This window comes from Bufo bufo, chromosome 5 (assembly GCF_905171765.1).
Source record: "Bufo bufo chromosome 5, aBufBuf1.1, whole genome shotgun sequence".
Lineage (NCBI taxonomy): Eukaryota > Metazoa > Chordata > Amphibia > Anura > Bufonidae > Bufo > Bufo bufo.
Genome location: NC_053393.1, coordinates 359,802,278 through 359,816,499, shown reverse-complemented (window position 1 = coordinate 359,816,499; position 14,222 = coordinate 359,802,278).

Sequence of the window (14,222 nt, the reverse complement as noted above, 5' to 3'; positions counted from 1 at the left end):
ACTTAATAACCGATTTTTAAAAAATATATATAGAAGTTCTCTGCCATAATTCCAATATGATAATAATATAATAAATTAATATACATAAAATGACAATAAAATAATAAATTATTAGCTTATATTTAAAATAAAGTTCATTTCATTACCTAATATATCTTAATTTGTTGGCTATATATATATTTTTTTTTATTTTATTTTTTATTTTTTTGGGTGCATAATTTTATATTTTATATTTTAGCTGTGTATTTTCTGTAAATTTTCTGAGGGAGTGGAGGTGGGGGGCCCCTCATCAAGAGGAAATCGGATGTTCGTATTATAATAAAACACCGATATCCCATCAACGAGGGGCACCCCACCTATTTACAAGAATCCAAATATCTCGAAGTCCGCGTTTAAACCTTCAGGTTGCAAGGTGTTAAAATCGTATATACGCCTTGCCTCCTGTCGCGACATATTCGAGATATGGTCCCCTCCTCTCCAGTGTATATCAATCTTTTCAAATGCCATAAATTTCAGCAAGGAAGGGTCTTGGTTGTGATAAATTTTAAAATGTTTGGACAGCGAGTGTTTCTCATACCCTGACCTGATTTTCGTCATATGTTCTCCTATTCTGGTCTTCAATAATCTTTTCGTGCGTCCTATATATTGTTTCCTACAAGGACATTCAATTAAATATAGGACGTTAGATGTATTGCAGGATAGAAACGTGTCAATTTCATAGGAAAATGTATTCGTAGTGGAGGAGGCTTTACTTGTTTTGTTGGGAAATTTCGTATTCTTACAATTCTTACACTTATTACATCTATAGAATCCCTTTAGATTGAATAAATTATGGTTGGTGTTTTTCTTCCTATTTTTTATTGTCGGTGCCACCTTTATAGATAAATTTGGGGCCTTGGTATATACCATTCGTGGTCCATTAATTAGATGTGATCCTATCATTTTATCTTTCACGACATGATGCCAGTGATTTTTTATAATAGTTTCAATTTTCTTATATTGTGCGCTATAGGGTAGGATGATCCTCGTTAGATCATCTTTTTGCTTATCTGTATCTGACTCTACACTCACTTTTTCTTCAAAGAATACTCCTCTATTCATATTGTAAACTTCTTTCAGGGATTTATCAACCTGTTTAATGGGGTATTTCTTAATAAGAAATTGTTCCTTCATATCAGTTGCTTCCCTAATATAGTCTTCTTCCTTTGTGCAGTTTCGCCTTAATCTTCTAAACTGCCCCTTAGGGATATTCAGCAACCACCTCGGTAGATGGCAGCTAGTATATAGAATGTAGCTATTTCTAGCTACCTCTTTCTGATATGTATGACATATTAATCCTTCATTTTCCACTTTAATAGTCAAATCCAAAAATTCTATCTGATCCTTACTCATGTTTAGCTTAAATCTTATATTGTTTTCATTCATATTTATTTCATTAAAGAACAATGTTAGTTCTTCCTCTGTTCCCTGCCATATAAAGATCACATCATCTATAAATCTTCGCCAGAGCACCAGGTTCTCCCCCATCTTAGGCGCTATATGTTGATCTTCCCAATGCGCCATAAATAAATTAGCGTAACTGGGGGCGAACCTGGTGCCCATGGCGGTTCCCCTTATCTGGAGGTAAAATTCGGAATCATATGAAAAATAATTATGAGTAAGAATATGTTCAACTCCTTCCATTATGAACTTTACTTGCTCAGATGCATATTCCCCATATATTGTTAATTGTTGCATTAACGCTTCTAATCCTTGGTCATGTCTTATTATTGTATACAAGGAGGTAACATCAAGAGTACCAAGGATCCACCTAGGATTATAATTTAAACTCTCGATAATTTGTACAATTTGAGTAGTGTCTCTAATGTATGAAAATGTTTTCCTAACTGCTGGTTGTAATAACCTATCTAGGTATTGGGATAAATTGGAAGTGTATGATCCTATACCCGAAATGATAGGTCTTCCAGGGGGGTTGAGTGGATCTTTATGTATTTTTGGTATTGTGTAAAAAACGGGCATACGTTGTGGGGTTCCCACAATGAACTTAGATTCCTGTTCATTCAGGAATCCCTTCTTTTGGCCCTGCTCCACATATAATTCCAAACATTTATTATATTCCTTTATTGGATCTTTTTTCAATTTTTTATATGTCTCCTTATCTTCCAATTGTTTCCTACATTCGCTGTCATATTTGTATGTATCTAAAATAATTATAGCTCCTCCCTTGTCTGCAGGACGTATAGTTATATTCTCATTCTGTTGTAATAACTTAATTGCCTGAATTTCATGTGGTTTTAAATTATTGAATCTCCTCGAATCTCCTTTAATTTTTCTTATGTCCGCTTCCACATTTTTCTTAAAAGTGGTTAGGTCCTGTCCCATTTCATGTCTTGGGTACATTTTGCTTTTTAGTTTTAGATCCGTATGTATATACAGTTCTTGTTTATCCTCTCTTGGTAGTATGGGATTCCTTAGGAAGTACTTTTTTAGGCAAAGTTTACGTACAAATTTTTCAATGCCAATATAGGTGTCGAATTTACTTAATTGTGTTGTGGGTGCAAATTTTAAACCCTTATTTAACAGTGCATATTGTGCTGGTGATAAGGTGATTGTACTTAGATTAATTACTGAGTTTTCCTCCTCAGTTAGTGTCTCCTGGGGTTCCCCCTTTCTCTTCTTTCCCTTCCCTCTTCGTGTCGTCTTTTTTCGGTGTTTTGACTGTGATAGTGTTTGTGTTGATTCCCTATATAAATTTCCTTGTTTAGGTGAGGTGTATAGTGATTCTTCCCTTGGTGTGTTCTCTGAGGGTAATACTCCTGGTTCGTTTTCTGAGTCTCCTCCCTGTGTCTCAAATTGTAATTGTGCCCCATAACTGGTGTTGTGTAGTGTTGATTCTGCGGTGAATCAGCATAATTGAAGTTTTTTAAGGAACTTTTTAGGTTCAAATCGATATCATGAATTCATAATACAGGCTATGAAATGCATTTTATTTATATCATCTATTTCAACTAAAGCTGCTATTAATTTTTATTAATTTATATTAATTTATGCCAACCAATTTTTAACATTATCTTTGTGTATTTTATTGAATGCTATGTAATAAATGTGTTGTACCCTTTGTGGAGTTGCAGATATTGAGTGCCCACTAAATTATTCATTTCTACATATCTATTGTGGTTGGGGTGAACCACACCTTAGTGTGAGCACCTGTCCATTTTATCAGGAGGGGTGAGCCACTATATTTTCAATTTTTTGCCATTAATCTCACCCAATAGCTGTGCTCCCCCCCCAGATAAGCATGGATATCTGGAGCTTCATAGAGGGTCAAAAATCAAGATTAGATAATTATCTATTTGACGATACTAATACAACAGAGGAAATGGTAGACAGACCTGTGACGGAGGTCTTTAGAGAACTTGAATTCCTATTAATAAAACAGCTTAAACAAAGGTGGGAGATCAAATCTTTGAATCGCCACCTTGAACAAGGAATTATACCAAGGGGACTCAGGTTGTCTAGGACCCCCGCGCAGGATCTATACAATGAAATTTTTGATAAAGAATGGGATGATCTACTGAAATCACAATCAGTAGCACTTGTACAACTAGTGATAAAAAGAAGGATGGAAATATTAGAAGAAGTATCAGGAAAAATTGAAGTATTAAGAGAAACCCTGGACAAATTCCCTAAAAATGAACATTTCAAAAATTGGCATGAAAGAATATGCAAACAATTAGGAACAGTTGAGCAAGAAATCATTTCAAAAAAGAGCAGAAAAATACAAAATTTAATGAAAAGTGATAAACCAGTGGAGAGACAATATACAAAGGAAGATAGAATACAGACTAATAAAACCTTAAACCAAAGGGAAAAAGAGAAAGAAAAAGAGCAAATTGATGAAAGATCAGTACAATACAATATCCAAACTACAAACAGATATGAGTCACTGAGTAATCCCCATTTTTTAGATCGCACACCCCCACACCACAGGGTACGGACGAGATCCTCCCAACAATCACCGCAGAATCAACACTACACAACACCAGTTATGGGGCACAATTACAATTTGAGACACAGGGAGGAGACTCAGAAAACGAACCAGGAGTATTACCCTCAGAGAACACACCAAGGGAAGAATCACTATACACCTCACCTAAACAAGGAAATTTATATAGGGAATCAACACAAACACTATCACAGTCAAAACACCGAAAAAAGACGACACGAAGAGGGAAGGGAAAGAAGAGAAAGGGGGAACCCCAGGAGACACTAACTGAGGAGGAAAACTCAGTAATTAATCTAAGTACAATCACCTTATCACCAGCACAATATGCACTGTTAAATAAGGGTTTAAAATTTGCACCCACAACACAATTAAGTAAATTCGACACCTATATTGGCATTGAAAAATTTGTACGTAAACTTTGCCTAAAAAAGTACTTCCTAAGGAATCCCATACTACCAAGAGAGGATAAACAAGAACTGTATATACATACGGATCTAAAACTAAAAAGCAAAATGTACCCAAGACATGAAATGGGACAGGACCTAACCACTTTTAAGAAAAATGTGGAAGCGGACATAAGAAAAATTAAAGGAGATTCGAGGAGATTCAATAATTTAAAACCACATGAAATTCAGGCAATTAAGTTATTACAACAGAATGAGAATATAACTATACGTCCTGCAGACAAGGGAGGAGCTATAATTATTTTAGATACATACAAATATGACAGCGAATGTAGGAAACAATTGGAAGATAAGGAGACATATAAAAAATTGAAAAAAGATCCAATAAAGGAATATAATAAATGTTTGGAATTATATGTGGAGCAGGGCCAAAAGAAGGGATTCCTGAATGAACAGGAATCTAAGTTCATTGTGGGAACCCCACAACGTATGCCCGTTTTTTACACAATACCAAAAATACATAAAGATCCACTCAACCCCCCTGGAAGACCTATCATTTCGGGTATAGGATCATACACTTCCAATTTATCCCAATACCTAGATAGGTTATTACAACCAGCAGTTAGGAAAACATTTTCATACATTAGAGACACTACTCAAATTGTACAAATTATCGAGAGTTTAAATTATAATCCTAGGTGGATCCTTGGTACTCTTGATGTTACCTCCTTGTATACAATAATAAGACATGACCAAGGATTAGAAGCGTTAATGCAACAATTAACAATATATGGGGAATATGCATCTGAGCAAGTAAAGTTCATAATGGAAGGAGTTGAACATATTCTTACTCATAATTATTTTTCATATGATTCCGAATTTTACCTCCAGATAAGGGGAACCGCCATGGGCACCAGGTTCGCCCCCAGTTACGCTAATTTATTTATGGCGCATTGGGAAGATCAACATATAGCGCCTAAGATGGGGGAGAACCTGGTGCTCTGGCGAAGATTTATAGATGATGTGATCTTTATATGGCAGGGAACAGAGGAAGAACTAACATTGTTCTTTAATGAAATAAATATGAATGAAAACAATATAAGATTTAAGCTAAACATGAGTAAGGATCAGATAGAATTTTTGGATTTGACTATTAAAGTGGAAAATGAAGGATTAATATGTCATACATATCAGAAAGAGGTAGCTAGAAATAGCTACATTCTATATACTAGCTGCCATCTACCGAGGTGGTTGCTGAATATCCCTAAGGGGCAGTTTAGAAGATTAAGGCGAAACTGCACAAAGGAAGAAGACTATATTAGGGAAGCAACTGATATGAAGGAACAATTTCTTATTAAGAAATACCCCATTAAACAGGTTGATAAATCCCTGAAAGAAGTTTACAATATGAATAGAGGAGTATTCTTTGAAGAAAAAGTGAGTGTAGAGTCAGATACAGATAAGCAAAAAGATGATCTAACGAGGATCATCCTACCCTATAGCGCACAATATAAGAAAATTGAAACTATTATAAAAAATCACTGGCATCATGTCGTGAAAGATAAAATGATAGGATCACATCTAATTAATGGACCACGAATGGTATATACCAAGGCCCCAAATTTATCTATAAAGGTGGCACCGACAATAAAAAATAGGAAGAAAAACACCAACCATAATTTATTCAATCTAAAGGGATTCTATAGATGTAATAAGTGTAAGAATTGTAAGAATACGAAATTTCCCAACAAAACAAGTAAAGCCTCCTCCACTACGAATACATTTTCCTATGAAATTGACACGTTTCTATCCTGCAATACATCTAACGTCCTATATTTAATTGAATGTCCTTGTAGGAAACAATATATAGGACGCACGAAAAGATTATTGAAGACCAGAATAGGAGAACATATGACGAAAATCAGGTCAGGGTATGAGAAACACTCGCTGTCCAAACATTTTAAAATTTATCACAACCAAGACCCTTCCTTGCTGAAATTTATGGCATTTGAAAAGATTGATATACACTGGAGAGGAGGGGACCATATCTCGAATATGTCGCGACAGGAGACAAGGCGTATATACGATTTTAACACCTTGCAACCTGAAGGTTTAAACGCGGACTTCGAGATATTTGGATTCTTGTAAATAGGTGGGGTGCCCCTCGTTGATGGGATATCGGTGTTTTATTATAATACGAACATCCGATTTCCTCTTGATGAGGGGCCCCCCACCTCCACTCCCTCAGAAAATTTACAGAAAATACACAGCTAAAATATAAAATATAAAATTATGCACCCAAAAAAAAAAAAAAAAAAAAAAAAAAAATATATATATATATAGCCAACAAATTAAGATATATTAGGTAATGAAATGAACTTTATTTTAAATATAAGCTAATAATTTATTATTTTATTGTCATTTTATGTATATTAATTTATTATATTATTATCATATTGGAATTATGGCAGAGAACTTCTATATATATTTTTTAAAAATCGGTTATTAAGTATATGGAGCAGGAAATATTCACAACTTTGCGAATATGTTGTAAATATGGCAATTTTATCCATATTAGACACCCACAGTGAAGTTTACAATGTACAGATTTGGCTTTAGAGGGTAAAATGTATATAACTGATTGATACCATAATGTCATTATAGACACAGTAGTGCCAGAACACTTTGCACACCCCAGAATTACACTTTTCAGCAAAGTAGCCCCCCTCTCCCCACAGAATGAATTAGAGGGAAAAGCAAAGGTGTTGAACATCTTATTGTTTTCCAGATTATTAGTTGAATATGGTTGTGGGAAAAATAGAAAATGTAATTTTTTCCATTTATAAAAATTTCGGACCTTTAATTCATTCAGCCTGCTGTCTAGTCCTGTCAATCAAGAGGAGGGAGGAGTGTGCAGAGCACAGGGGGTGTTACAAAGCAGTGCTCAAACAATTCAGCTTCCTGTGCTCCAATTGCTAATTTGCATATGAATAAAAAAAACATTTCTCTGCAGCTATTTATTGTACAGACAAAAGAAAGGTATGGTTTTAATCAGCATGCTGAGCCCTACCATGCAGTATGTCTGGTTTTATAGGGTTGATCCTGGTGACAGAGCCTCTTTAAGGTCATTGTCCTCATTTCACACGTTGTGACACAAAGCATTTATACATCTTTAGGGAATGGTTTTATATAACCAGAATACTCCTTTAATGGAAATATGAAAATGCAAAAGGATATAATGATTTGTCCAGCTAAATTTAATGGTGCCTTTCCAATAGTTTTCTAAAAGCATCAAATATGAATCCAGTACTTGAGATAGTGTCTCTGTACCATATCATGACTCCACATTATGAAATTTAATCTACAAAACTAATAAAAGGACCAAAACATTTTATAAAATCTAGTTTCTCATTGATTGCCTGCACTGGACTGTAAAAACAACCAGACAAAACTGATTGCTTCATTTATTATAGCTACTATTTATGTGCGTTTCTGAGGGCCATTCTTATATTCGTTAACTGAAAATAAGCCCTGAGCTACTCCATTCGATGGATGCAGGGACAAAGTGTTTTTGTGTTTTCATTTTTCACAATATAATAGTGTATTTATTCATTAATTTATTGGAAGTTAAAAGCAAATTACATTTCCTGCTAGGATACTTTTCCATGTGCCGAGTTCAACTCAGAACGACCCTTCACATGGGCCAATGCAAAATGAAGTAAAGTATGTTCAGTTTGCTTATTGTAATCAGCACATGTCCTATCCATGGAAAAACGTGCTGTCATCCAGTGAGCATTTTAGCTCACATAAAAGATCCACTCAGCTGACAAGCATTTGCTCGTTTATCGGCCAATCACTGCTGCATTTACAATGATCGAATTTTGGGTGGAAGAGGGACTTCTGCCCTGATCTGTAACGACCCTATCAACCAACCTGGCTGCTAGTGTTGCATTGATGGGTCACTTGAAAAGTTATGGATGGGCTGAAGCTAGGAACGGTGAGAACTTCCGTAAACTAAACTTTTGCATTAGGGCCGGTGAACCTTTAGCTTTGTCCCTACCAGGTTATCTCATAGTCTCTATGCTCCAGTTTAGCCAGTGCAAATCAGACTGCTGCTTTGTGGGTCCATCATTACTAGTATTAGCATTAAACTCTGATTGGAGTTATTCACTATTTTGTTTCTTCTTCATCAACCGTGGGCCTCCATCCACCTCCATCATTACATGTGTCTGTACACCTTCCAGACATCTTTGGTTCCTCACATTTCCAAAAAACATCACAGAAAACTGTCCAGTTTTGGACACCAGCAGATGGGATACGGTTGGCAGTGGTTAGCAACAGGAATGGGACTTACCATCATATCCCTCGCCTCTTGGCAGAGCTAGTTAGGGTGTTAGAAAGAAGAGAGTGAGGAGTGAGGGAGCCTATAATCCAGTTCCCACTCCTCTTCGGAGGATCGCTACACCAGAGAGGATCACTACTCTTGCGTATATGTCAGCAGAGGGATCAAGCAATCAAGATATTCAGACTCTGCTGCAAAGAAAAGGGAAACATGTTAAGACACCAACATGGCAGTTCAGGACAGGCATAGCTAGAAGCCTAATTACACCTATTAAAATTTCAGGTCTATATGAGAGTATATAAATGGCCCAGTGGGCGGAACCCCAATTCTTTGCACACCAATAGAATACAACACCCACATTGTTAATAAAAATGTACAGTTTATTTATGCTATAATATTTAAAAAGGACATGATAACAAAGAATACATAAAGACACATCAACACATTATAATGAAACCTACTGAGGTATCATATATTAAAAAGTTAAAGTATAGAATTACATATGAGGTGGGAAAGTAACAACATAAGCATATGGTAATATACAAGCTAGAGTGTACACGTATAGTTATCAATGAGCTCATTAATTTAGTATCCATTATACAATAACGTTAAATGGCATCTGTCAACTCCTGGCTCTCCCCCCAGTCACTTAATGACATCTCAGACCCTTTAACCCTGCCAAGCTGGCAATCCCAACAACTACGACATTTTCTTTTGTCACTTCCACCAGCCTCCACATATACAAGGGACAGGACTGCCTTTAAGCACATTTTCAGAGAGAGAGGAGTGGTGAGACACGTTTTATCTCGGATTTATAATCTACTTATCTCTCCATCTAATCAACCACCCTCTACTTACATACTGAAAAGGGAACAGGATCTGGGAATCACTCTCACACCTGAAGAGAGGGACCGTCTCTATGCTCTAACACATAAGACCTCCATTGCCAGCAAAATCCAGAAGGCAGGTTTTAAGGTCCTCTCCAGATGGTATTGGGTACCGTCCAGACTTCATTCAATTTTCCCTACAGTCTCTCCGCTTTGTAGGAGATGCAACTCTGCTAGAGGTTCGATTCTACACAACTTTTGGGAGCGTCCTGTGCTGGCCGGCTACTGGAAGGAGGTGTGGAGTATCACATCCAAATTTACATCTTACACACTCTCCAGGACACCTGCGTTCTTTTTACTCCATTATGGTGAGATCCCTTTGTCCACGTACAGAAAGTCAGTGGTGCGAGATTTGTTTAACCACCTCAGCCCCCCCTAGCTTAAACACCTTTAATGACCAGGCCACTTTTTACACTTCTGCACTACACTACTTTCACCGTTTATTGCTCGGTCATGCAACTTACCACCCAAATTAATTTTACCTCCTTTTCTTCTCACTAATAGAGCTTTCATTTAGTGGTATTTCATTGCTGCTGACATTTTTAATTTTTTTGTTATTAATCGAAATTTAACGAAATTTTTGCAAAAAAATGCCATTTTTCACTTTCAGTTGTAAAATTTTTTTTAAAAAACGACATCCATATATAAATTTTTCTCAAAATTTATTGTTATACATGTCTTTGATAAAAAAAAATGTTTGGGTAAAAAAGAATGGTTTGGGTAAAAGTTATAGCGTTAACAAACTATGGTACAAAAATGTGAATTTCCGCTTTTTGAAGCAGCTCTGACTTTCTGAGCACCTTTCATGTTTCCTGAGGTTCTACAATGGCCAGACAGTACAAACACCCCACAAATTACCCCATTTCGGAAAGTAGACACCCTAAGGTATTCGCTGATGGGCATAGTAAGTTCATAGAACTTTTTATTTTTTGTCACAAGTTAGCGGAAAATTATGATTTTTTTTATTTATTTTTTTCCTTACAAAGTCTCATATTCCACTAACTTGTGACAAAAAATAAAAACTTCCATGAACTCACTATGCCCATCACGAAATACCTTGGGGTGTCTTCTTTCCAAAATGGGGTCACTTGTGGGGTAGTTATACTGCCCTGGCATTCTAGGGGCCCTAATGTGTGGTAAGTAGTTTGAAATCAAAATGTGTAAAAAATGACCTGTGAAATCCTAAAGGTGCTCTTTGGAATGTGGGCCCCTTTGCCCACCTAGGCTGCAAAACAGTGTCACACATCTGGTATCGCCGTACTCAGGAGAAGTTGGGCAATGTGTTTTGGGGTGTCATTTTACATATACCCATGCTGGGTGAGAGAAATATCTCGGCAAAAGACAACTTTTCCCATTTTTTTATACAAAGTTGGCATTTGACCGAGATATTTACAGCCTGCCAGCGAACGATCGCCACTGGCAGGCTGGAGATCCACTCGCTTACCCTCCGATCCTGTGAACGCGCGCCTGTGTGTGCGCGTTCACAGGAAATCTCGCGTCTCGCGAGATGATGCATATATGCGTGACTCTGCCTGCAGCTGCCGCCTCCGGAACGTGATCCTGCGTTAGGCGGTCCGGAGGCGGTTAATACCGCAAGAGCCTTCGTCCTTTGCATGTGGAAGCTAACTTTAGAAATGGGTCCGCGCTAAACTTGAATTGGGAGTGTTTCACAAACAGGAAGTCTTCACGGAGATTTCGCAGCTTCACAGATGCATCCCCGGTATATGGTCTCGATACCAACCAGCAAAGCGACTTCCTTCAAGAGGAACAGATCATAGTGCAATACCCGAATCTTTTTTAAAAGGTATAATTTATTGTACTTACAATAAAACAACTTGCATATAGCATATAATAAAAAAATATTTATAGATATACTAAATCACCAGTCCGCAAGAAACTGCTGCAGGTCCGAGAAGTGTTGTGGGGTAGATTACACTGTTAAGGAATGTACATAAAGTTTCGGACCGCGCGTATCATAAATATTCGGTATAAAACAGATTCTTTTTTCTTCCTCCCTTCATAAAGTAACCAAGGTCTGCAGATCTCCTACTGATGGCTATCCTGCAACTTACAAAGAAAAATAATAGGGTAGATCCGTAGATTTAAACTGCCCTGTGGTGCACAGATTGTACTTACACAGCACTCCACCAATATCAAGCGTATCGCAGATATCCTCTGTAAGCTGGTTGGTTCTCCGCGGGGAAGATCCACGCTCACACGCTGTTAAACAGGGCTCAACCACGGATTTAATGACAGCATACACCTGGTGGGTCTACTGGGATTCCCAACTTCTATGGTTCAAGATTTTCTGTGGATACAAGTTGCTCCCACCATAGTGAAGCTCCGATAACTCTTTTAAAAAGTTTATTAGTACATACTTACAAACATGCACTTTAAAATCGCATTTAAAATCCCAGCGTCTTTTTCCTTGCCCTTAAATCCGTGGTTGAGCCCTGTTTAACAGCGTGTGAGCGTGGATCTTCCCCGCGGAGAACCAACCAGCTTACAGAGGATATCTGCGATACGCTTGATATTGGTGGAGTGCAGTGTAAGTACAATCTGTGCACCACAGGGCAGTTTAAACCTACGGATCTACCCTATTGTTTTTCTTTGTAAGTTGCAGGATAGTCATCAGTAGGAGATCTGCAGACCTTGGTTACTTTATGAAGGGAGGAAGAAAAAAGAATCTGTTTTATACCGAATATTTATGATACGCGCGGTCCGAACCTTTATGTACATGCATATAGCATATAGTCTGTGAAGACTTCCTGTTTGTGAAACACCCCCCCTTCAAGTTTAGCGCGGACCCATATGTATGTACTCTTTTGGATTTTATTGGAGAAGTGACTCACTCTGACTTTTTGGGACTGCTGCTCATTTATTCCTGGTATCACACAGAAACTTTATTTGTGTCTTCAGGAGTTCATGAGAATGGAGGACCTGACAGCATCTATGAGGAATATGCACACAAATTCTACAAAACGTGGCGACATTGGATTGAATTTCAAAACTCCCAGGAATATAGACTATTGCTGTCTGCATAGGGTTTTTTTTTTTCTCCTCCTCCTTTCTACTTCCCTTCTCTCTCCCCTTCTTTTTCCTCATATAATTGTCTTAAGACTAGTCTTTGTAACTTCACTAGTAGATATTAACGCTCTCTACCTTTAATTAAGATTGCACCCTTCACAGGGGTTTAGATTCTTTAGTTGTCAAACATGTTGACCTATTTCAAAAGGGCTGCAGCCCATTCAAAATGTCATTGCTTTTTATATTGTTTTATTGAAAAATTAAATAAAGAATTTACAAAAAAAGGCATCTGTCAGCAGATTTGTACCTATGAAACTAGTTGACCTGTTGCATGTGTTCTTGGCAGCTGAAGGCACCTGTGTTGGTCCCATGTTCACATGTGTCCACAATGCTGAGAAAAATTAGGTTTTAATATGTGAAAATGAGTCTCTAGGATCAATAGGGGCATTGCCATTACATCTAGAGGCTTTGCTCTCTCACTTTGATTAGCAGGACCAGGTGTTATGATATTTTCACTGTCTAGTCGTGTCAATCAGAGAGCAGGGGATGTGGTAGTTGCAGAGAGAGCTGAGCCTCTAGGTGTAACAGAAACACCCCTGTTGCTTCTAGAGGCTCGTTTGCATATATTAAAGCATAATTTTTCTCAGCAAAGCGGGTACATATGAACATGGGACCAACGTAAATTCCTTCAGCTGCCAATTACACATGCAACAGGTCAGCCAGTTTCATAGGCACAAATCTGCTGACAGATGTCCTTTAAAACACCATATGCTAAGAAATCCCCCATACAACTTTACAAAGGTGTAAAGTAATATATATCGACCAGACGAGTGACAAACAGAAACACCCCACACGTATTTCGCTGTTGCCTCCTTAGGGGAGAGGAATGCTTTATGCAATTGATTCTGAGATTTTCTTGTGACATATCATTCTTCCTGTTATGGTAAATTTGAGCCATTATGTTTTACCTTCATACAAAGAAAAATCAAAAATTTACAGGAAAATTAGGGGAAAAAAAATCTAAATTTTTGTCTCACTTCAGCAAATGACATTTATCAGGTAGATCAGGAAAGTTAACACAAGGCACTTACTAATGTATTGTGATTGTCCACCCTGTAATCCAGCAGTGGTGGTCGTGCTTGCACACTATAGGAAATGTCCTATACACACTTTCACGGTCCCAGCCACCAGAGGCCGAAACTTTTCCTATAGTATGCAAGTGCAGCCACTGCTGATGGATTACAGGGTGGTCATAACCATGGAAACGAGCAGGGTATAATGTGATGGAAAAATGAATCAAGCCAGCAAAGGAGGCAATGTGAACACTGAACAATCACAATACATTGTAAGTGCCTTAAAAGGAAAATCACTGCAGCTCTCACCTGCCACCTCCCAGTGGAGCACGGACGATCAGACCTGGACTAAGTCTGGAGCAAAATATGGAAAAGACAAGGATTCCAGCTCTTCACAATAAAAAAGGCTTTATTCGACTTCCATAAAATCCGACATTAAAAGTGAGACATATTGCTGTGACGCGTTTCGGGCTGTTACATCCT